This window comes from Amblyraja radiata, chromosome 11, assembly GCF_010909765.2.
Source record: "Amblyraja radiata isolate CabotCenter1 chromosome 11, sAmbRad1.1.pri, whole genome shotgun sequence".
Taxonomy (NCBI): Eukaryota; Metazoa; Chordata; class Chondrichthyes; order Rajiformes; family Rajidae; genus Amblyraja; species Amblyraja radiata.
This window is the reverse complement of record NC_045966.1, coordinates 20,130,604-20,155,417: the sequence shown is the minus strand read 5'-3', so window position 1 is coordinate 20,155,417 and position 24,814 is coordinate 20,130,604.

Here is a 24,814-nt window from a genome sequence, read left to right as displayed (position 1 = left end):
GAATTCGGTGGCCTTGCACCCTGCTTGAAGTGGTTGGAAACTGCACTTGAATTTGGTGGCATTCGTGGCCATGGGACATTACAGCGCCCGCCGGGGGCTCCAACTTCGAGACTTCTAGACCGGGAGCGGGGCCGTAAATCGCCCGGCACGGCCTAAAATGGCCGTGGGACTTATCATCGCCCGCCTGGGGCTTGGACATCGGGAGAGACATGGAGAGCAGGGGAGAGAAAAGACTTTTGCCTTCCATCACAGTGGGTTCACTGTGATGGATGTTTGTGTGAACTTAATTGTGTGTATGTCTGTAGGACATTGTTTTTGTTTGTATGGCTGTGGAAACAAAATTTCGTTTGAGTCTCACTGGGGCTCAAATGACAATAAATTTGTATTGTATTATTGTATTGCACCCTGCTCATAGTGGTAAGCAACTGCACTTGAATTTGGTGGCCTTGAACCCTGCTTGAAATGGTAGGAACATGGATTTGAATTTGGTGGACTTGCACCCTGCTTGAAATGGTAGGAACATGGATTTGAATTTGGTGGACTTGCACCCTGCTTGAAATGGTAGGAACATGGATTTGAATTTGGTGGACTTGCACCCTGCTTGAAATGGAATTTCAAGGAATAGTCATGAGTCAACTGCCAGCTCACCAGCCGTGAGTGAGCTGCCAGCAGATCAGGCTTGAGGGACTGAGCTGCCACCCCAAGAACCCATACCAGCACTCCAGAAAGTCCCCCCACTGGCCACCAATATTGGAATTGGTGGAGAGGTGGAATATTGCGTCGGGGGACCAGCCCTCCCGTGTGAACATGGGACCCAACGGGTCCCACTTAGTCTAGTATGTTACTAAAAGTAAGATCTTGAACGCTTTTGACTAACTGTGATGTGATTCCCGAGAGAACGCCACAACTTACGGCTGTCGTTTTCGACCACCTCGCTCAAAGCCCCCCTCCGCCAGACTGGACCAGAGGACGTTTCCCATTGATTAAAAATTCAGAGAGATACTAATGTTTTAAATAATGTTGCCATTCTCTCTGCTGCCCCTGCTGGTGGGAGCGGGGAGGGACTATAAAACCCGGAAGTGGTGTGCCTCACTCAGTCTCTGCAAGATGAAGGATGCGAGAGGGCATGTCTCACTGAGCTCTGAATAACACTGAACACATGTCTACTCAACCGTGAGTGCCCTTAATGGGGTTTGAAAATTAAAATATGGTTGGGTTGAAGTAAAAAGGCACTGCAAATGGTTGTTTGGGGGATTTAGGTTGAAGTAAAAAGGCACTGCAAATGGTAGTTTGGAGGTTTGGTTTGAAGTAAAAAGGCACTGCAAATGGTTGAATGGGGGGTTTGGGTTGAAGTAAAGAGGCACTGCAAATGGTTGTTTGGGGGGTTTGGGTTGAAGTAAAAGGTCACTGCAAAGGGTTGTTTGGAGGTTTTGGGTTGAAGTAAAATGGCACTGCAAAGGGTTTTGGGTTGAAGTAAAATGGCACTGCAAATGGTTGCTTGGGGGTTTTGGGTTGAAGTGAAAAGGCACTGCAAATGGTTGCTTGGGGGTTTGGAGTTGAAGTGAAAAGGCACTCGAAATAGCTGCTTGGGGGGTTTGGGTTGAAGTAAAAGGCACTGCAAATGATTGTTTGTCTAAACTTGACAACTTCCTGTTTGCACTATATTGATTTTAGATAAAACGCTACCACTTACGGCTGTGATTTTTGACCTGCTTACTCAGTCGCCCTCCGTTCATCAGGTGCAGAGGATTTTTCCCATCAATGCAAAATAAAAGTGTTATTAGTGTTTAAAAAATGTTGAGAATCTCTCTCCTGTCAATCACACCATGAAGGCCACACCTTTTCCTGTGGGGGGGGGAGGGATTATAAAACTTAGAAGTGTGGGTGTGGTTCAGTCTCTGCATGATGCGGGAGGGAGAGGTCACGAATCTGTCTGAGCTGTGAATCAACTGAACACACTGAATGTCTACTGAACTGAGAGTGTGGTGTTTTGTGTGGTTTTATGGTGGTTTCACCATGCTTGAAATGGTACGAAACTGCATTTGAATGTGGTGGCCTTGCACCCTGCATGAAATGGTATGAAACTGCATTTGAATGTGAAGTCGTTGCACCCTGCATGAAATGTATGAAACTGCATTTATATTTGGTGGCCTTGCACCCTCATCGAAATGGTATGAAACTGCACTTGAATTTGGTGGCCTTGCACTCTGCTTGAAGTGGTGGGAAGCTGCATTTGAATTTGGTGCCCTTGCACCCTGCTTGAAGTGGTTGGAAACTGAACCTGAATTTGGTGGCCTTGCACTCTGCTTGAAATGGAATTTCAAGGAATAGCCGTGAGTCAACTGCCAGCCCACCAGCCATGAGTGAGCTGCCAGCACATCAGGCTTGAGGGACTGAGCTGCCACCCCAAGAATCCATTTGGCCCACAATGTCCATACTAGCCCTCTGGAGACCTGTAGTCCCTGCAGCCAACAACACCCATACCAGCGCTCCAGAAAGCCCCCACCCCCAGCCCACTGGACACCAATATTGGAATTGGTGGAGAGGTGGAATATTGCGTCGGGGAACCAGCCCTCCCGTGTGAACATGCGACCCAACGGGCCCCACATAGTCTAATATTAAACTGGATTTAACTGTGTTGACTATAATGAAGAAATAGAGAGCTGTATATCTAAGTTGGTTGCGTAAGATAGCACAAGTAGAAAGCTTCAAAGGAAATAGATTTGGTAAATAGACAAAGCCTTGACAAATGTTTTTTAGTTTGGCTTACTCGTGTACATTGTGGTTAGGAAGGATAAATCAGCAATTTGTATTTTGTGAGAAAGTTGGAGGTGCAAGTATAGAAATCACTAAAAACTAGCAGCCACCTATAAAAAATAATTAAAATGCTTGATGAAATGCTAGACTTTTATCTCAACAAGGTTATAATGCAAAGATATTAAAGTTGTACAAAGTTAGAATATAGCATTGAATTCTAGGCATCACTTCTCATAAGTTGTCATCAGTGGTAAAGATTCAACAGATACACCACACACTCGGGGTGAAACATAGAAACATAGAAACATAGAAATTAGGTGCAGGAGTAGGCCATTCGGCCCTTCGAGCCTGCACCGCCATTCAATATGATCATGGCTGATCATCCAACTCAGTATCCCGTACCTGCCTTCTCTCCATACCCTCTGATCCCCTTAGCCACAAGGGCCACATCTAACTCCCTCTTAAATATAGCCAATGAACTGGCCTCGACTACCCTCTGTGGCAGAGAGTTCCAGAGATTCACCACTCTCTGTGTGAAAAAAAGTTCTTCTCATCTCGGTTTTAAAGGATTTCCCCCTTATCCTTAAGCTGTGACCCCTTGTCCTGGACTTCCCCAACATCGGGAGCAATCTTCCTGCATCTAGCCTGTCCAACCCCTTAAGAATTTTGTAAGTTTCTATAAGATCCCCTCTCAATCTCCTAAATTCTAGAGAGTATAAACCAAGTCTATCCAGTCTTTCTTCATAAGACAGTCCTGACATCCCAGGAATCAGTCTGGTGAACCTTCTCAGCACTCCCTCTATGGCAATAATGTCCTTCCTCAGATTTGGAGACCAAAACTGTACGCAATACTCCAGGTGTGGTCTCACCAAGACCCTGTACAACTGCAGTAGAACCTCCCTGCTCCTATACTCAAATCCTTTTGCTATGAAAGCTAACATACCATTCGCTTTCTTCACTGCCTGCTGCACCTGCATGCCCACTTTCAATGACTGGTGTACCATGACACCCAGGTCTCGCTGCATCTCCCCTTTTCCTAGCGGCCACCATTTAGATAATAGTCTGCTTTCCTGTTTTTGCCACCAAAATGGATAACCTCACATTTATCCACATTATACTGCATCTGCCAAACATTTGCCCACTCACCCAGCCTATCCAAGTCACCTTGCAGTCTCCTAGCATCCTCCTCACAGCTAACACTGCCCCCCACTTAGTGTCATCCGCAAACTTGGAGATATTGCCTTCAATTCCCTCATCCAGATCATTAATATATATTGTAAATAGCTGGGGTCCCAGCACTGAGCCTTGCGGTACCCCACTAGTCACTGCCTGCCATTGTGAAAAGGACCCGTTTACTCCTACTCTTTGCTTCCTGTTTGCCAGCCAGTTCTCTATCCACATCAATACTGAACCCCCAATGCCGTGTGCTTTAAGTTTGTATACTAATCTCTTATGTGGGAACTTTTCGAAAGCCTTCTGGAAGTCCAGATACACCACATCCACTGGTTCTCCCCTATCCACGCTACTAGTTACATCCTCGAAAAATTCTATAAGATTCGTCAGACATGATTTACCTTTTGTAAATCCATGCTGACTTTGTCCAATGATTTCACCACTTTCCAAATGTGCTGCTATCCCATCTTTAATAACTGACTCTTGCAATTTCCCCACTACCGATGTTAGACTAACTTGTCTGTAATTCCCCGTTTTCTCTCTCCCTCCCTTCTTAAAAAGTGGGGTTACGTTTGCTACCCGCCAATCCTCAGGAACTACTCCAGAATCTAAAGAGTTTTGAAAGATTATTACTAATGCATCCACTATTTCTGGAGCTACTTCCTTAAGTACTCTGGGATGCAGCCTATCTGGCCCTGGGGATTTATCGGCCTTTAATCCATTCAATTTACCCAACACCACTTCCCGGCTAACCTGGATTTCACTCAATTCCTCCAACTCCTTTGACCCACGGTCCCCTGCTATTTCCGGCAGATTATTTATGTCTTCCTTAGTGAAGACGGAACCAAAGTAGTTATTCAATTGGTCCGCCATATCCTTGTTCCCCATGATCAACTCACCTGTTTCTGACTGCAAGGGACCTATATTTGTTTTAACTAATCTCTTTCTTTTCACATATCTATAAAAACTTTTGCAGTCAGTTTTTATGTTCCCTGCCAGTTTTCTTTCATAATCTATTTTTCCTTTCCTAATTAAGCCCTTTGTCCTCCTCTGCTGGTCTTTGAATGTCTCCCAGTCCTCCGGTATGCTGCTTTTTCTGGCTAATTTGTACGCATCATCCTTCGCTTTGATACTATCCCTGGTTTCCCTTGTTATCCACGGATGCACTACCTTCCCTGATTTATTCTTTTGCCAAACTGGGATGAACAATTTTTATAGTTCATCCATGCAGTCTTTAAATGTCTTCCATTGCATATCCACCGTCAACCCTTTTAGAATTAATTGCCAGTCAATCTTGGCCAATTCACGTCTCATACCCTCAAAGTTACCTTTCTTTAAGTTCAGAACCATTGTTTCTGAATTAACAATGTCACTGTCCATCCTAATGAAGAACTCAACCATATTATGGTTATTCTTGCCCAAGGGGGCACGTACAACAAGAATGCTAACTAACCCTTCCTCATTACTCAATACCCAGTCTAAAATAGCCTGCTCTCTCGTTGGTTCCTCTACATGTTGAAGAAATGTCTTATCATGTCAGACCTAAATGACCTGTCTTGTAAACTGAGACTGCGACCCCTGGCTCCAGATAGGCTATTCCCCCAACTGGTAATATAAATGGAGGTGTTGAAGCGAATTAAATGATTTGAGAGTAAGTATATCATTCCATGGAATAATTAATATGTCCAAAAGAGTATAATCTTAAACTTAGAATTTTATCATTCAAAAGTAGTATCAGGAGGCTATGGCATTAGAACACTCAAGCTGGAAGAGAGCCAATAAGAGTATTATAAGACTTCAGAAAAACCTAATGCAAACATAAAAAGCGTCTACAATCCATCCTACAACCAATTTGTCTTGTCAAACACCACTTGCTCTATATGTGGTAGAGTCTACTGATGTTTTTGCTTAGTTTAGAGATGCTTAAGTGGCGGAAGTGGCGGCGCTGCCTTAGCAGCTGCGGCTCACCTGCAGTCCGCCTGTTCTTTCTTTTTTTGTTGTTTTCTTGTCCTGTTTTAGTTAGTTAATTTGAGTTATTAGGTTGTGTATGTGTGGGGGGGGGGGGGGTGGGAGAAACTTGTTTTAGTCATTTCGTTCAGGGGGGGGTGCGACTCTTCTTCTCGTATCCCCGTCTCTGTCTCCGTCTGCGCTGATGCCTAATGGCGGAGCTGGCGGCCTCCAACTGGGACCGACCTCGAGGCTCCAGAGGCAGAGCCTGCCAGGACTTACCAGCGCGACGCTGGCCGACTCGGGGCTGAGGCGGTGGCGGGCCGACTCGGAGCTGAGGCGGCGTTCCGGCGTTCGATGGCGGCCCGACTCGGAACTGAGGTGGCGTTCCGCCGTTCGGCGGCGGCCCGACTTGGAGCTGAGGCTACGTTCCGGCGGCGGCCCGACTCGGGGCTGAGGCGGCGGTGGCCCGACTCGGGGCTGAGGCGGCGGCGGCCCGACTTGGAGCTGAGGCGGCTGCAACCCGACTTCGGAGGTTCGGCCGCGGTGCAGTAGACGACATTGTCGGGAGCTCACAGGTCACAGGTTGGGGACCTGTTTTTCCGGAGCTCCCGCAACAACAGCTTCGTCCGCTCGACTGGAAGGTGGCAGCTTCAGCAGATTTGACCACCCCGGGCCGCGGAGTTTGAACCGGCCCGTTGGCGGAGCACGGTTGAGCCGCGGCACTTACTTACCATCACCCAGTGGGGTCACAACATCAGAGGCGTGGATCGCCTCAGCGCAGAGGGAGAGCAAGGAGGGAAGAGACAAAGACTTTAAGACTTTTGCCTTCCATCACAGTGAGGAGGTGTCTGGTGAACTCATTGTGGTGGATGTTAAATTTGTGTTTATTGCGTGTTTTGTTATTATATTATATGTATGACTGCAAAGCAACAACATTTTGTTCAGACCGAAAGGTCTGAATGACAATAAAGGATACTTTGACTTTGACTTTGTCTTTGAGATGCAGCATCAATCACTGGTTCATACTAGCTCCCATGTCATCCCACTTTCTCAACCATTCCCTACAAACTAGGGTAATTTTACAGAGACCACTTAACCTACAAACCCACACCTTTTTGGGATGTGGGAGGAAACTGTAATTCCAGAGGAACCCCACGTGGTCAAAGGGAGAACATGCAAACTTCACACAGTGCAGGTTCAAACCCAGGTCTCTGACACTGTGAGGCAATAGGTCTACCAGCTGTGTAAATGTCCCACTCTGTAATATTTTATTATTATGAACAAGTCATTACTATTGTCAAACGTCCACCAATATCAAAACAAAATTTCTTCATTTGCATGGCATACTTGAAAGCTAGAATCTAAGAAACACGAACATTTGATACACTTACAAATCATAGTCATCTGCTCAGTAAAACGAAAGAGAAGTATTCATTTAATAATACCCTGTTGCCCTATGCATGGATGACCATGCTGATCTTTAAGGGGACGTATTATTTTCCTCGCCACCCTTTTACTCGTAATATATCTGTGGTAACACTCAGGAATTTCCAGTAACTTGCCTGCCAGTTCTATTTCCTGTCCTCTTTTTTTCTGTCTGATTACCTTCTTAAGTTTACTCCAATATTCCTTATACTCGTAGAGGGATTTGCTTGATTCTGACTGCCTTAATCTGATGTATGGTTTATTTTACCTGACCAGAGCCTTAACATTGCTTGTTAATTGAGGTTCCTGAAACTTGCTAACTTGGCCTTTCAACCGAACTGGAATTTCTGACCCTGTACACGTGCTCTCTCCCTTTCAAATGCCACCCACTTATCTGCCATCCCAGTACATACAAATAAACTCTCCCAATAGATCTCTGAAAATACCTCCAAAATTGCCCTTACCCACATTTAGAACCTTAACTTGGGGGCTAGTGCTCTTTCTCTCCATAACTATTTTAAAACTAAGATAATTATGGTCAGTGGTCCAAAGTACTCCCCAACTGACACTTCAGTCACCTGCTCTACAACGTTCCCTAAGAGGAGATCTAGCATTGCATCCTGCCTAGTAGGAGTTTCTACATAAGGTCATAAGGTCATAAGTGAAAGGAGCAGAATTCGGCCATTCATAGAAACATAGAAACATAGAAAATAGGTGCAGGAGTATGCCATTCGGCCCTTCGAGGCTGCACCGCCATTCAATATGATTATGGCCGATCTTCCAACTCGGTATCCTGTACCTGCCTTCTCTCCATACCCCCTGATCCCTTTAGCTACAAGGGCCACATCTAACTCCCTCTTAAATATAGCCAATGAACTGGCCTCAACTACCTTCTGTGGCAGAGAGTTCCAGAGATTCACCACTCTCTGTGTGAAAAATGTTTTTCTCATCTCGGTCGTAAAGAATTTCCCCTTTATCCTTAAACTGTGACCCCTTGTCCTGGACTTCCCCAACATCGGGAACAATCTTCCTGCATCTAGCCTGTCCAACCCCTTAAGAATGTTGTATGATTCTATAAGATCCGCCCTCAATCTTCTAAATTCTAGCGAGTTGAGGCCAGTTCATTGGCTATATTTAAGAGGGAGTTAGATGTGGCACTTGTGGCTAAAGGGATCAGGGGGTATGGAGAGAAGGCAGGTACAGGATACTGAGTTGGATGATCGGCCATGATCATATTGAATGGCGGTGCAGCCTCGAAGGGCCGAGTCTATCCAGTCTTTCTTCATATGAAATTCCTGACATCAATTCGGCCCATCAAGTCTACTCCACCATTCAATCTCCCCCTCTAACCCCATTCTCCTGCCTTCTCCCCATAACCTCTGACACCAGTACTAATCAAGAATCTATCTATCTCTGCCTTCAAATTTTCTATTGACCTGGCCTCCACAGCCTTCTGTGGCAAATAATTCCACGGATTCACCACAATATATATAAATTGTTTAAAGAAGCTTTCTTGGACATATTTAACCAATTCCAGCTATTTTGGCCCTTTAGATTATGGAGGCCCAGTCAATATTAAGGAAGTTAAAATTTCCCAATAATATTCCCCTGATATTTTTACAGCTTTCTGCAATCTCCCTACACATCTGCTCTTCAAATGCACGCTGACTGCTGGGAGGCCTATAATTCAATCCCATCAGAGAGAATATACATAAAACACCTCCTTATTCTAATCCAGTATTTTAGCTTGTTCCAAGGAAGATTTATCGCCAGTGGTCAGCATAGGAATAATACTTGGCTTAGTCATGTCGCGTTCTGCTTCCTTTGTTTCTGTTCCTTAAATACTGTAGCAGAAAAATCCCTTTAACCCTGTCAAAGGAAGAATTGTCAGGCTTGCTAAGCCTATGCACCAGATTAGTTGACCGCCTCCAGGTGGGAAAATGGCAGTTGGCCAGACGATCATCTAAGCCAGATAAAAAATAAGATTTAACACTCAATTTTAGATGCCCCAGGAGTTATATAACTTAAAAACATTTGGCATGGTAAGTAATGAAAACTGTTCCTAGTGTTGGCATGTTCTCCCCTTTGGGCTCTATGTGTGGCCACAACCAATCTTTTCTGCTCACCACATGATTGTTTCCGCTACATTTTCACAATCCATCCTCTGCCTTTTCAATTGTTCCCCCAATGACGTTCTGAACTGAATACTAGTGTAAAAGGGGAAAAAAACTGTATCTAGTTCAACATTCTTGTGTTAGAATCTGTTTTGTGAATAATATCAATAACAGCATTCAGATTTTGTGTGCATTGTGTCAGGCAGAAATTTCCCAACAGGATTTGCCTCAAAATCTGATGGTTCTTGGGCCGAAATAGACTTCTGTCGGGTTTAATGGGTTTTATGGCATTGCTGTACATTGCATTAAAAGGTGAAAATTGTGTTCGGTGATACACTGCTCACAACATCCTGAAATGCTCCCCAGAATTATGCACTAAAATTGTTGCAATGGATCTTGAATACTGAGCTTTCATTTGCAGAGCGACTGCTGAACCAGCAGTGAATCAATATTATTGAAATAAAATGATAAAAATGAATTCTGTTGAAAAGTCGCATTCAAACATTGACCTGTATTTTCCTCTCTATAAACGGTTCAAGCAGCTGTCCATTTCAAACTTATTTTAGCACATGAAGATATAAATGATTAATGGTCATTATTGTCACTGAATGGTTAATATGCTCGAATGGCATTCATCTGTTCACCATTTTAATAAAGAACTTAACCTACACAAAGCAAATAACGGACAGAGGGAAGCCATTGAAATGTGATAATCATCCAGCTGTTATCATCATTGAAATAATTTCTGGCCCGGGAAGTTATTCCTGAAATGTGTACTCTTTGTATTAACCATATAATACATTGCAGGCTGCAATCATTACACAAGCTGTAAGACATAAAATGTGGTTTGCATGATGGGTAGGCTGGATTTAGTGCTCCTCCTCTGAGGTTTTCAATCAATTACTCTCACAATATTCCCATAGAGTTTGACCATTCTCTCCTAGGTTACTGCGTGCTTATAATTGACTCCACCATGAGTTCATAAGTAAACTGAAAACTACTTTTCACAATTACTGAATGATGCTGGTATGGCAACTCACCCATACATTTACCATCTGTGCATATTATGCATCACAGTGTTAGACAGTAATGAAATCCTGAAAGTGCAGAACTCAGATTAATTGCTTATATTAAGAAATACCCTTCACCACGACAACTTTATTTCCAATTTCAATTCTAAGTTCTGGTACTTTTGTAGGTATGCTGAGAAGAATTCTGAAGTATGCCCATAAACTGTACTCAAAGGAAAAAACAAAAAGTAATCTGGACAAAATAGAGATTTCTTTATGAAAATTACTGGAGTAGAAATTCTATCATGGAGTACAACATATTTATGTGCCATGTGATAGAATGTTATCTGAATGCACACAACTCTCTAGGAAATCATATTGTGTTCTTCCATGGGTATAATGAGCGTAGGCACAGAGGCTGTTTGGCATACTGCAGTGATATCAATCAACGTATTAAAACTCCTTTCCTTAAGTGGATTAAAATGGTGACAGTTCCACCCGAATGTTCCTGGAGCCATTGTGCTGTATTTTATAATGGGCTCCAGACATTCCGTTCCTACCAAGGTACCCACTCTCTGAAGGTGTAGGATGGTTCTCCAGATGAGGGCAGGAGAGATGATTAGTGATTATATCATCATCGGGAAAAATCTGCTGCTACGTTGCCACTTTGGTGCATTATTGGATTGTTTGTTGCCAAGTAAGTTTGAATGTGGTCTAATTTATGAGTAGTCAAACATGCTAGATACAACATTCAAATGAACATGCAAGATTGCTGCATCTATTAAATATGAAGGATATTGCTTTAGTTTATTTTTTAGTTTATTTTTTAGTTTAGAGATAGTGCTGAAACAGGCCCATCGGCCCACCGAATCCGCACCGAACAACGATCCCCGCACGTTAACACACGCTAGGGACAATTTACATTTATACCAAGCCAATTAACATACAAACATATAGATCTTGGAATGTGGGAGGAAACCGAAGATCGCAGAGAAATACACACAGTTCAGGTACTGGCAACCCTTCCCAGATATGGACTACCCTCAGATTGAAAAAGCTGCCTCTGACCTTTTAAATATCTCTCCTCTCTTGTTATGTCCATGGCCTCACATTTTAGAATCCTGCCTGAGAGAAAAGACTGTGAACATTCTTTCTCTCGTCACCTTTTTACTTTTAGCATTCCATCTTGAGATTTTCCTTTACCTTGCCTGCCAGCTCCATTTCAAGTCCTCAATTTACCCAGCAGATTGCCTTCATAAGTATATTCCTACAATTCTTATATTCGCAAAGGGGATCGCCGGATCACGACTGCCTCAATCTGACATGTGCCTCCTTATTCCAGATCAGGTCCTCAATGTCTCTTGTTAACCATGGTTTCCAATATTGCCAGCGTTGCCCTTTACCCCAACAACAACATCTGCCCCTGTACATTTGCTAGCTTACTTTTGAAAGCCTCCCACATACTAACCATCCCATTACCGGCAAAGAGACTCTACCGATAGACCTAATGAAAATTCTCAGCGGAAGCTTCCCAGATTGGCCTTGCCCCAATTTAGGACGTTAATAGACAATAGACAATAGACAATAGGTGCAGGAGTAGGCCATTCGGCACTTCGAGCCAGCACCACCATTCAATATAAGCATCCACAATCAGTACCCCATTCCTGCCTTCGCCCCATACACCCTGACTCTGCTAACTTTAAGAGCCCTATCTAGCTCTCTCTTGGAAAGTATCCAGAAAACTGGCCTCCACAGCCCTCTGAGGCAGACAATTCCACAAACTCACAACTCTCTGTGAAAAAGTGTTTCCTCATCTCCGTTCTAAATGGCTTACTTCTTATTCTCAAACAGTGGCCCTTGGTTCTGGACACCCCCAACATCGGAAACATGTTTCCTGCCACTAGCGTGTCCAAACCCTAAATAATCTCATATGTTTCAATAAGATTCCCTCTCATCCTTCTAAATTCAAGAGTATACAAGCCCAGCCGCTCCATTCTCACAGCATATGACAGTCCCACCATCCCGGAAAGTAACCTTGTAAACCTACACTGCACTCCCTCAATAGCAAGAATGTCCTTCCTCAAATTTGGAGACCAAAACTGCACACAATACTCCAGGTGTGGTCCCACTAGAGCCCTGTACAAAGACTTATTTGCTCCTATAATCAAATCCTCTTGTTATGAAGTCCAACATGCTATTCGCTTTCTTCACTGCCTGCTGTACCTGCATGCTTACTTTCATTGACTGATGAACAAGGATCTCCAGATCCCGTTGTACTTCATCTTTTCCCAACTTGACACCATTTAGATAATAATCTGCCTTCCTGTTTTTGCTACCAAAGTGGATAACCTCACATTTATCCACAATAAACTGCATCTGCCATGCATCTGCCCACTCACCCAAGCTGTCCAAGTCACCCTGCATTCTCATTGCATCCTCCTCACAGTTCACACTGCCACCCAGCTTTGTGTCATCTGCAAATTTGCTGATGTTATGTAATCCCTTCATCTAAATCATTAATATATATTTTAAATAGCTGCGGTCCCAGCACCGAGCCTTGCGGTGCCCCACTAGTCACTGCCTGCCATTCTGAAAGGGACCTGTTAATCCCCACTCTTTGTTTCCTGTCTGCCAACCAATTTTCTATCCTTGTCAGCACTCTATCCCCAATACCATGTGCCCTAATTTTGCCCACTAATCTCCAACGTGGGACCTTATCAAATGCTTTCTGAACGTCCAGGTACACTACATTCACTGGCTCTCCCTTGTCCATTTTCCTAGTTACATCCTCAAAAAATGTCAGAAGATTTCAGTCAAGCATGATTTCCCCTTCGTAAATCGATGCTGACTCGGACCGATCCTGTTACTGCTATCCAATCCACAGAAACTGATCCTGAATCTATAGAACATTGGAAAATGATCACCAATGCGTCCATGATTTCTAGAGCCACTTCCTTAAGTACCCTAGGATGCAGACCCTCGGGCCATGAGGATTTATCAGCCTTCAGTCCCAACATTCTACCCAACACCGTTTCCTGCCTAATGTGGATTTCCTTCAGTTCCTCCGTCATCCCAGATCCTCTGACAACTAGTACATCAGTAAAATTGTTTGCGTCCTCCTCAGTGAGGAGAATGCAAACTTTGCACGTGATCTACATGGAAATTGATTTTGACGGGGAACTGTCCCACCATTGCATTGGGAATCAATATAGCTCAGAGCAGTGCAATGTATAAACTGTAGGAAAGAATGGCTTGCAGAGCTAAACAGAGAATAGCAAGCTTAATTAGTAGCTGTAATTGTTTCTCCGAACATTTATAGTAGAAAACCAAAATGAAATTCCACATAACACTAAAAAGTATAACCAAAATGAAGAGTGTATTTGAAACTGTATTTATGCTGCTAGCATCAAGAAGAAATTAAACATCAATTTCAAAATTAAAGGTCAATAATCACGGCACTGATACATATATTGACACGGTTACTGACTGTTCTATCATGGAATGCGATACCTGTGCATAGAAGATTAGTACAGAAACAATCACAAGAAACAAAAAAAGATTATACATAAAAGGACACATAACACATAGACAATGAAATGTGTTCTGGAGGGATGCTGAGAATATTAGCACAAATGGAATATAAAGTCTTCCAAATGAGTAAATAGCAAGATGAAAGGTTTTTGTGGCAGAAAGCTCCCGCTGATGCACTGCTGAGGCTAACAAGGACGGAGCCGGCAGCCTCCGAGAATAAGGATTGACGCAGGACACGAAGGCGGTCGGGCAAGGGGAGGGACAATGGTTTGCAGGCTGAGCTAGTCTAGGGAAATGGTGAATGCCCTGCAGCAGCCTGGGGCTTACCTGTGCTTACGTGAATCAGGGGCACTCCAGCACATCCAGCATGTGGACAGGATATCCGACTTTGGACTTTTAATTTTTATTTTGTTACGGGGTACAGGTGCAAGAACGTTACTGTGCACTGTGCATTTTTTCAGGTTCTTACCTTCCCGGAGATGTGATCAATTTCTGGATCACATTCTCCGGGCTCTGCGGCCTACCATTGATGGAGCTGGAGGCTTCCTCGGACTGTCGTGAGCCCCACCACGGGGCGTGGACTTTGATGTTGATGACAAGCTGTTCCCTTGCCTGGGATCACTCCCACCGCGACCACCGAGGAACCAACAGCAAGGTCTCGCAGTCTCGGGTGAGGCCGAGTCGGGAGCACCAACGTCGCGGAAGGTTCGACTAGCCCCGACGCGAGGTTCGATCGCCCAGCGCGGGGGAGCTGACATCCCCCCGATGCAGGAACAGAACGCCTCGACGCAGAGGGCCCGAACGCCACCGGCTACGGGAGTTAAGATTATCCCGTCGAGGCCCACAGCCGAAGAAGAGCTAAGGAAGGACTTGAACTATATTTCGCCTTCCATCACTGTGAGGAATGTGTAGGAGTCACTGTGGTTGAGGTTCATGTTAAAATGTGTTTTTATGAGTGATCTGTTGCTTTTAATTGTATGACTGACCTGGCAAATGAAATTCCTCGTATGTTGCAAAACATACTTGGCGAATAAAGTATGTTTCTGATTCTGAAATCCATCACTATTTGACATTTAACATCCACAACTATTTCAATACAAATTCCCAGCTATGAGAAAAAATATCAGCAAAAATATTTGGATAACTACTTGTAACTATGGGCAGTTCAGCACGGGTTGTGGAGTTAGTAATTTGCTATGATTTCAGTATTGGCTTTGCTTTATCATCAGTTAAGGAGAGATAAGCTATGACTGTGGAGATAGATTAGCACAAGGCTTTCTGGACAAGAAGAGACTCAGCAATGAATTATTTCTGTTGCTTTACAGCACCATCTGTTTCGTAAAATTTTCTTGCCGTGCTTCTAATTACAGAGATCAGGCAGTGATTAGAAACATCTTGGTCCATGACCACAGGATATTTATTATTGAGCTCCCACATGCATGACAAAAAAATGGAAAGAAAACTACGTTCAGTAGAAGGCATTGCAATTACATTTTGAGTTACAAGGTTTTATCAATTCTTGCTAGAAAGACAGGTTCCACTAGACTCTGAACACAATGCTATATAGACCATGCTGGGCCTGCTGTTAATCCCTCCCACTATGGAAGCATCGAGAATACAGAAGTAGGCCATACTTCTGTTCACAACGTCTCTAACATCAAACTAAAATGCTGCAACAGACTTTTACTCACAATAACTTTATGTAGAAACAATAGAAGACAAGTGGTAGAAAACAATTTCCATTTCACTGTTTTGGAAACAGCTAGAAATGTACAAAATGATCAGAATTGAGACAAATTGAGTGGATGCCCTCATTCAGACACAGACACAGAATGAAGTCAAGGCACTATTTCCTTTTAAATGCTATGAATTAACCTCCAAGCAAAGATGCATAAAACAGACCCATGGGATATTGATACTGAAGGAATTGCACAGCCAGGTTATGGTTGAATTCCATAGACACAGCTCTAGGGTATAGTGAATGTAAATTGAATGGCGAAAGCATATGTTAGCTGGCCTGATGTAGTCAAAGGTATTCAAGAAGCAGCTAATAGATATGCAGTATGCCAAGACTGCAGAAAGTAACCTGTGAAAGCACCAGGTGTGGAAGTGTTCTCCAATTTCATTGCATTATGTCCATGCAGATTATTAAGAAATAATTTGCGTACACATCTTTGGTATTGGCAGTCATTACCAGTAATTCTAAGTAAAACCGAGGGGATTACATACAACCATGGGATATCTGATAAATTAAAATCTTTTTCCGTCAGGATCTTCCAGGAGATAATGGGCCAGAGAATATTTAATTTTGTACAATTTATAAAGAGCAACAGAATTACTAATCATTTCACTCTCTTCACCACACAGTATAAAATTGGGAAGATAAGGTTGCACGATAAATGAGTCAATGAAGAAATAGATCATGATAGCTACGTGAACTAACAAAGACTCATTGATTTGCAGCAGTTTTTCCTAAGTTATCAAATAATACCACACTCCACAATAGTACTCAGTCCATCGGAGCTGCTTATACAACAAAGAGTTAGAACAGGGTTAAGTTTCATTCGGCCTAAAGCTCCTGTCCCACTGTACGAGGTAATTCAAGAGTTCTCCCGAGTTTTCCCCAGATCCGAACTCGGAGAATGTCCGTAGCGGGTCCGTAGGAGTTCATAGATGTCTCGTAGCGGCTCGTAATGCTTACGATAGGTACTCGGGACATCTGGTAAACTCGTGACGGACGTTTTTTCATCCCTGCAAAAAATGTCCACGAGTATAAAAATACTCGTGATGAATAAAATTGTTACTTTTTACTCGTACGAGCAGCTACGAGACATCCACAAACTCCTACGGACCCGCTACGGACATTCTCCTAGTTCGAGTCAGGGGAAAACTCGGGAGAACTCTTGAATTACCTCGTACAGTGGGACATGGGTTTAATGTGGATGAAAGAAAGACTGTTCAAACAAAGGCACTATGACACAAGTTAGACGAGGAGGTTCAGTCTGCACCACTGAGTCCTTCTGCAACTCAAAAATAGAATATGGAACACTGAGAAAAGTTGAGCTAGCTGTGGTTGTCAGGTGTACCATGTGAAGCTTGGTAAAGATTCAGGAAGCCCTATACATTTCACTTGCTGTGAGTGCCGACTATCAAGTAGAAGAATGTAAAAGATTGAGTAATTAAAGATTTTCTTGAAAAGAATCAAACAATTATTTAAAAAATGAACCAATACGTAATATTACTGAAGTCAAGTCAAGACAATACCTTAATGCATAAGTCTGAAGAAGGGTTTTGGCCTGAAACGTTGCCTATTTCCTTCACTCCATAGATGCTACTGCACCCGTTGAGTTTCTCCAGCATTTTTGAATACCTTAATGCATCTGTGAGTTCAACAAAAGTAAGTAACATCACAAACAAAAACATAACTTGCTGGAAAAATTCAACGTCAGACAGCATTCTTTGAGCAATAAATAGTTAATTTTACGTCAATTACCCATCTTTAAAGAAAAAAGTAAAGGAGCTCTGAGGATAGATTTTTGAACAAACTATTATCTCCATTTCCTTCTCTTCAGATGCTGCCTGACCAGCTTGTTATTTTCATCATGTTCTGTTTTATTTCCAGCAACTGAATCTTTTTTTAATTGCTTTTCAGTGCAGCCGTAAATATCACAGCGACCACAATGGCTCAGTTAATTGTCTAACTCAGTTAAAATGATTACATTGTAGCGACACCTGGTGGTGACTTTGGTTAGTCAAACCCTTGGATTGACGGCACCGATCACGTGGGCACGGGGGGGGGGGGGGGGGGCGACTTTCCCGCACTTTTTACCGAGTTGTAAACGCAATGCTACCACAAGTATTTACCGAGTTGTAAACACTTGTGGTAGCTTTGCGTTTTTGACTGTCTTACTGACCTGAGTTAATTCGTTGTTTTACCGTTGCAAAATAAAGCAATTTAAATTCACTCACTGTCTCGACTCGCCAAACTGGTGACCCCGACGTGTCTACTCGCATATTGGACGTCAAGAATGCAAGCCACCGCCATTCCCAATGCTCAGCAGAATGCTGTAGGCCTCAAGCTGCCCGTGTTCTGGGCCAAACAGCCACAGGTTTGGTTCGCCCAAGTCGAAGCAAAGTTTCATCTCCGCAACATCGTGGTTGACGACACCAAGTACTTTCATGTCGTCGGCACGCTCACACAGGAGACGGCTTTGCGGCTGCTGCCATTCCTCCAGGACCCACCGGTGCTCGCAAAATACGAAGGCCTCAAAGACCTCCTCCTTGGCACGTTCGGGCTCAGCCGCAGAGATCGCGCATGGACGGATTGGGCGATCGCAAGCCGTCCATGCTGATGGCTGAAATACTCATCCTGAAGGACGGCCACTGCCCATGTCTGCTCTTCGAACAGGCATTCCTAGAGCAGATGCCTGACGACATCCGCCTCATGCTCGCTGGTGCCGATTTCACTGACCCCATGCAGCTCGCCGAGAGGGCCGACGAACTCTGGCTCGCGAAGCAGCAAGATGGCGGCTCCATCAACCGGGTCTCTACGCCAGAGCACCAGTCACCTCGGCAGGACTGTGGCGATGCCCCGTCCACTGCTTCCATCGCACAGCCACAGCCACGAGCTGGCGACCGGGGTAAGCGCAAATGGTGCTTTTTCCATCTTTGCTGGGGTGCTGGGGCTTGACGCCGCCTTCAACCCTGCTCGTTTCAGGGAAACACCTCGGCCGATCGTCTGTAGAGGCGATCGCGAACAACCGCCTCTACGTCGGTGACCATCACTCCGGCAGGCGTTTCCTCGGTGACTTGTTAAGCCCCTGTCCCACTTTCACGACCTAATTGGCGATCTCTGCCGAGTTTGCCCTTGACTCATACTCGCAGCATGGTCGCCACGAGGTCGTAGGATGTCGTAGGAGGTCTTCATAACTCTTCCTCATGCTTAGAAATAACATCATCAAAGTAGAGGACGGGTTGAAAATAACAAGCAAATGTAAGAAGCCAGGTTCTGAGACTTAGGTGGCAATGCCAAACTAAGATACACCATATGGGGATGATTGATGTCCCATTTAATGAAGTAGTAGAAATGTTGCAAAACTATTTTAACCCAGGAGTGCTGGAGATTAGCGAACTTTGGAACTCGCAGTAAGAACTTCTGCTTGACAGTAGAAAACCATGACTATGTTTGCACATCTTCTCTGACTTTGTTTCCAATGTTGAGTTTAAATGCTATAAAACACAGAAGATCATGGGTTTATATTCCTAGCATGAATGAATGAATAAGTTTATTGGCCAAATATGTACACATACTTGGAATTTGCCTTGGTGCTCCACTCGCAAGTAACAACATGACATACAGTAAACCATTAAGAATACCATTAAACCATTAAAAAAATAATAATAAAACATTATAGTTTAAACATGTGAATGAACTATGCACTGTTTTCAATAAAACATTGCTACTTGTAGAGTCACCGAAAAATAAAGCAGATACCTGCATGTCACCATTTCAAGGAGCTTTGTTTACAAACAGAAAATAATTCCACTCTATTTTCTTAAAAATGCACTGACAGACTTAGGATTCCTTATTTCAAAAACAATAGCTCCTACAAAACATCATGAATAATGGAACTTAGATATGATATAAATTTTCCACGGTTAGGAGGTGAAATTATACAAACTGTTGTACATTACTATGACCTCTGTATCCTGTATGTTACACAGCTTTAACACTTAACTGTAACTCCTGACATGTTTTCACATACCAATATCTCTAACGCTGGCTGTACATGTGCATGATCAATTCTGTTCAGATTTCCCTTGCAGGTTGTTCTTTAAATGTTACTTAACATATAAAATCCAGATGGTTTTGTACAGAACATGCCCTTATAATATGTCGACATCTTCCTGTAAATTATCTGTCTTTTTCTGGTCCTCCTTTCTTTATAATTCAAAAAAGAACACCCATTATAATCTGATTGACACAGCTTTCCTTTTTGGTTAAACCAGCTTCATTCTGTTTGCCAACTATAGGTGAATGAACTGTCTGATATAGAAATGTTGATGTCCAACTATTTGCACAACAAAGAAGCTATGATGAGGGAATGAGTTTATCAGCATTCTAAAAGTCGCCGATGGATTTAATCTCTGATGTTTAAACATTATTGAGAACAGAACAAACAACACTGGAGCCATCTTGTAATGTTTCAATTAACTTGTAACTCTTGGTGACTTGTGCACAGAGCAGAAAAAAGTTTGCTTAGTTTAGTTTAGCAATACAGCGCTGAAAGCCCTTAGGCCCACCAAGTCCGCACTGACCAGCGATCCCCGTACACTAGCACTATCCTACACACACTAGGGACAATTTACAATTTTTTACCAAAGTCAATTAACCTACAAACCTGTATGTCTTTGAAGTGTACGAGGAAACCAAGGCATCCACTCTAACGCTGCACCACTATTCCGCCCCCTAATTAAACATTTGTACATATTCCCCAAAAGGGCTTTTATAAACATAGAAACATAGAAAATAGGTGCAGGAGTAGGCCATTTGGCCCTTCGAGCCTGCACCACCATTCAATATGATCATGGTTGATCATCCAACTCAGTATCCCGTACCTGCCTTCTCTCCATAACCCCTGATCCCTTTAGCCACAAGGGCCACATCTAATTCCCTCTTAAATATAGCCAATGAACTGGCCTCAACTACCTTCTGTGGAAGAGAGTTCCAGAGATTCACCACTCTCCATGTGAAAAATGTTTTTCTCATCTCGGTCCTAAAGGATTTCCCTTCTATCCTTAAGCTGTGACCCCTTGTCCTGGACTTCCCCAACATCGGGAACAATCTTCCTGCATCTAGCCTGTCCAACCCCTTAAGAATTTTGTAAGTACTATAAGATCCCCCCTCAATCTTCTAAATTCAAACAATCCATAATGTTTGATGATCATTATTACAAAGATTAATCAGTATTATCCCCACCTCTCTAAACTCAAGATTTATGAACTAAATGTAATTTTCACATCTGCATAAAGGGGTTCAATTCATGTCTCTCAATTCAGGAAAATAACAGGAGTCATAGAGAATCATAGAGCGAAACAGTGTGGAAACAGGCCTTTTGGCCCAACTTGCCACACCGGCTAACATGTCGCAGCCACACTAGTCCCACGTGCCTGTGTTTGGTCAATATCCGTCCAAACCTGTCCAATCCATGAACCTAACTTTCTAAAATGTTGGGATTTTCCCTGCCTCAACTACCTTCTCTGGCAGCTTGTTTCATACATCTACCACCCTTTGTGTGAAAAAGTGACCCCTCAGATTCCTATTAAATCTTTTCCCCTCCACATTAAAGCTGTGTCCTCTGGTCCTTGATTCACCTACTCTGGGCAAGAGACTCTGTGCATCTACCCGATCTATTCCTCTCATGATTTTATCCACCTCAATAAGATCACCCCATATCTCTCTGCGCTCCAAGGGATAGATTCCTAGCCTACTCAACTTCTCCCTATAGCTCAGTCCCTCTAGCCCTGGCAAGGGCTGGCAATTGTTAGTTCAGGTCTCTGAAACACTAGCCTAGTAATGTAACCACTGACATGATTAAAGCAAACCAATGAATTATATTTTCCTTATTTAATTCTTTCATTCATGAAAAGTTCTACCTGAGGATTTGAACCAATCCCAACATTTAATAATTAAATTTAATAATTACATTTAGATTTAATGCATTTGATAGGTTTTCCTCTTGGATATGCTACAGTAAACTGTGTTTCAATTATACAGTCTGAGCATTGGCAATTTACATATTTCCCAAAGTGTTTTGATCCCATTCCGGGAGCTGCATGAAAAAAACTGCTTAATGCTACAGATTCCAATTTATAATTAAAAAAAAAAAATACTGTGTTAGTGATATTGGGCTGATGAGTCTGGGTCCGGGCGTGAGGGAAATCTTTATGCAGAATAGAAGGTGTCCCATTGAAAAAGGACACAAAGTGCCGGAGTAACTCAACGGGTCAGGCAACATCTCTGGAGAACATGGATAGTTTAACGTTTTGTGTTTTAGGTAGGGACCCTTCTTCAGATTGATTGTAGGCAGGTGGGAGGAACAAAGCTGGAAGGGAGGAGAGGCAGGGCAAAGCGTAGCAGGTAATAGGTGGGCACAGATTAGGGTTTTCCTTTTGCTATGCAGATGGTTGGAACACAATGGGACTTCTACCTGTGATGTCTGTGATGTCTTTGCAATCAATGTAACAGAAACTCGTGCATGAGCCTCGTGACTGAAGTCAAGTGACCTTCAAGATAAAAGGCAGTGATTGCAGAAAAAACGGGCTCTTGCTCTGGAACACAAACCCAGTGTGGACCTGCCCTTTGTGCTAGTCACAACTAAGCCTTACCTCAGACGAGAATACCTTACATGGTGTCAGAAGAAAGAAAAAAAGGGAAAGAAGTAGAGGAGAGCAAGCCTCAAGCCTCCATGGAGGAGAAGTAGTAGAGGAAGGTTCAAACAGGACAGTGGAGCCACTACCGGCGTCGAACAAGACCGACGAAACAGAGTGAGCCCGGCCGGAAGGAGTGTCATACCGGCTGTGAAAGCCCCGACGCAGGGGAGCGAGGTGCAGCCCCGACGAGAGGTGCAGTCCTCCAGAGCAAGAGCCCGTTTATTCTGCAATCACTGCCTTTTATCTTGAAGGTCACGACTTCAGTCACGAGGCTCATGCACGAGTTTCTGTTACATTGATTGCAAAGACATCACAGACATCACATCTCCCTCTTTACTTTTAAGATGTTACAGGCATTTGTATTTACATTATATACATATTACATTTATTACATAACGTAGCAAGAAATCACATCTCCCTCTTTACTTTATATCTCCCTCTTCATTTTACAGATCATACCTCTCCCCCTTTTCACTTTGTTTATCATCATTCTACAGATCATACATCTCCCCCTTTTCACTTTGTTTATCAACTCCCCTGATGTCCACTTTAATCTTACACTCTAGCAAAGGGCCTCTCTCAATTGCCTTCTGCTGCGACTGGGAGACGGGCTCCCACCTCTCGTCTAGCTAGGCTTCTGGGGACTTATCCTGGCATCTAGGAGACGGGCTCCTCTGGCCATTTCTCACCCCTGGGAGACTGGCTCCTCTGACTTGGTTTCTCCTACTTAAAGACCCTTCTGGGAGACTACTGCTGGATTCTGGAAGACGGGCTCCTCTGTCCAGGTTTCTCCCATCTGGGCGTCTGACTACTGATGGTCCATCCACGGCTATCCAGGGTTTTTTTTTTTACACATTGCTACACAGGGTTCCCCTTTTATTCCATCAACCCGAATCATACTTAGTTTGGTTGATCACCTCGATGAGGAAGAAGAGAAGAGATAATGAACTGCGGTAATCACCTGCAGCTGTTGAAAACACAATTAACAGACACAAACTTAGTTTGGCCTCGATGAGGGAGAAGAGAAAAGATAATGAACTGCATGTTCAAGACAAAACATTGATTGCCCCCCGATTAGTACACCCGAATCACCTGTGCAGACTGACCACTAATAACTAATAGAACCCCGTTCTTTATTACATCTAGGCTGGATTACTGTAACGCACTCTATTTTGGAGTTGCTCATTCTTCACTGGCTCGTCTCCAGTTGGTTCAGAATGCTGCTGCTCGCCTTTTAACTGGAACTCGAAAGAGGGAGCACATAACATCAGTTCTGGCCTCCCTCCGCTGGCTCCTGGTGCACTCTCGAGTTCATTTTAAAATTCTGTTATTTGTTTTTAAATCTCTGAATGGGCTCGCCCCGCCTTACCTCTCTGAGCTGCTCCACCCATACGCTCCTGCCCGGTCCCTCAGGTCAGCTGATCAGCTGCTCCTGGAGGTACCGAGGTCTAAGCGGAAGCTCAGAGGGGATAGAGCCTTCTCTGTTGCTGCTCCGGCACTCTGGAACGCTCTGCCGTTGCACGTCAGACAGGCCCCCTCACTGTCCATCTTCAAAGCCAGTGTTAAAACACATTTATACTCCCTGGCTTTTGACCATGCATGAGACTTTGCTCCTGTTTTTAGTGTTTTTAATATTTCTTTATTTTGAATATCTTTACTTACTCCATCTTTTAATTGTTATTATTGGTGTGTATTAACTTTTTTGTCAATGATTAGTGATGTACAGCACTTTGTTGCAACTATGATTGTTTTTAAAGTGCTCTATAAATAAAATTATTATATTATTATTATTACATTTGTTCTTACATTCCCCCTTTCTCCTGGAAAGAATGTTCCTTTTATCACAACAGTACCAAATGCAGTCTTTTAACTTACAGTACAGTGGCAGTGTATATCAGTAGAAAAGAGCCAAATAATTACACGGTTCTGTATTATTTTTACATCCAAAAGAACCGAGGCAGTACATATCAGGTAAATAAAACCCAATTGGGAGAGACCCATTTCTTACTGCATGTCATACAGCATTTCAATATAATTTCTTTTACAGTACTTCTACAGCACTTCTACTGCATTTCAACCTGTGTCTGTGTCTTTGCTTCTTCCGTTGGGACTTCACCTCTCTGCAGGTCCCGCTTCTCTGCCCACCGTTGGCTCTCGGGCTCACCTGGTTGCTGCCATGCCGGTCGCTGTTTCTTCCGTTGGGACTGCACCTCTCTGCAGGTACCGCTTCTCTCTTTCCTAGCTAGACGAGAGGTGGGAGCCAGTCTCCCAGTCGCAGCAGAAGGCAATTGAGAGAGGCCCTTTGCTAGAGTGTAAGATTAAAGTGGACATCAGGGGAGTTGATAAACAAAGTGCAAAGGGGGAGATGTATGATCTGTAGAATGATGATAAACAAAGTGAAAAGGGGGAGATGTATGATCA